This window comes from Urocitellus parryii, chromosome 15 (genome assembly GCF_045843805.1).
Source record: "Urocitellus parryii isolate mUroPar1 chromosome 15, mUroPar1.hap1, whole genome shotgun sequence".
Lineage (NCBI taxonomy): Eukaryota > Metazoa > Chordata > Mammalia > Rodentia > Sciuridae > Urocitellus > Urocitellus parryii.
In genome coordinates this window covers 27,991,837-27,993,186 of record NC_135545.1, presented here as the reverse complement: position 1 = coordinate 27,993,186, position 1,350 = coordinate 27,991,837, and the positions used below count along the sequence as shown (strand labels likewise).

At 41.5% G+C, this 1,350-nt stretch overlaps 1 non-coding gene across 1 annotated transcript; it reads left to right on the top strand.

The window, feature by feature from the left end:
• Positions 1-1,067: 1,067 nt before the first annotated feature.
• On the top strand, positions 1,068-1,140 carry Trnav-cac (transfer RNA valine (anticodon CAC)). The gene has a single exon. It is a non-coding gene; the product is annotated as a tRNA-Val (tRNA).
• The last annotated feature ends 210 nt before the right edge of the window (positions 1,141-1,350 follow it).

Below are 1,350 nucleotides of genomic sequence, written 5' to 3'. Positions count from 1 at the left end.
ATGTAACTAGCCAGTGCCAATCACAGGGTGGGTGGAAGGATGGATGGATGGATAGATGGATATATGGGTGGATGTGTGGATGGATGGATGGATGGATGGATGGATGGACAGATGGATAGATGGATATATGGGTGGATAGATGGATGGATAGATTTATAAATGGAAATGTGGATGGATGGATGGATGGATGGATGGATGGACAGATGGATAGATGATATATGGGTATATATGGATGGATGGATGGATGGATGGATGGATGGATAGATGGATATATAGGTAGATATATGGATGGATGGATTTATAGTTGGAAATGTGGATGGATGGATGGATATATAGGTAGATATATGGATGGATGGATTTATAGTTGGAAATGTGGATGGATGGATTTATAGTTGGAAATGTGGATGGATGGATGAATGGATGGATGGATGGATGGATGGATGGATGGATGGATGAAAGGTCATTGTGAGGAGCAATTGAGAGATCAAGTATGAAAATGCTTCAGAAATTATAAAGTGCAACATTTTTACTGTTATTTGCATGTGCATATAACATACTTTGATCATATTTTGTGAACATGCCATTGCAAAATACTAGTGCCAGCCACTGTGATAAATGCTTCACAAACATCATTGTCTCCCGTCCTCCAGATCTGCCTCAGGGATGTATCATGCAGAAATGGAGAAACGGAAGCTCCAGTGAAGTCAATGGACTGCCCTACGATCCCAGGGCTGGAAAGGATGGGACTCAAGCCCAGGTAAATCTGCTTGAAGGCTTCTCCTCTCCTCAAAATTACTCCAAACTTATCATCAGTAAAATAACTGTAGCGAAGTCCTCATGGTCACCAACCAGTGTGAAGCCAGACACCCTTACCCCAAGTGGCCATGGCCAATTCCTGAGCCACTGTGTCTTCTTTCTGAAGCTGCATCTGTTCTCTCTCACGGCCAGTTGTCCCTTCTTGCTGCTGTCATCGAGGAACTTCACCTAACATCAATTCACCTCTAACGAACCACTTTTAATATGAAACTGATTCCTGTTAAAATTGGGTGTGAAGTGGGAGTCAAGCTGGGGATGTGGCTCAGTGGGTAGAGTGTTTGCCTCACCTGCACAAGGCCCTGGGTTCAATCCCCAGCACCACCAAAAAAAAAAAAAGAAAAGAAAAAAAAAAAGAAAGAAATCTTTCTAATTTCTGTAAAGGAAAAAAAAAAATAAAGCCAGAGTCAAGAATTTCTTAGCAGGGAAGAATGTTCATGAACTAGTAGCAATCTTCTCTACCATGTTTTTAACAAATTCTTTTCTAATTTCAGGAAGTTAATCCAGAGAGTTGGAATTTGGGGGATAGGTGGTATC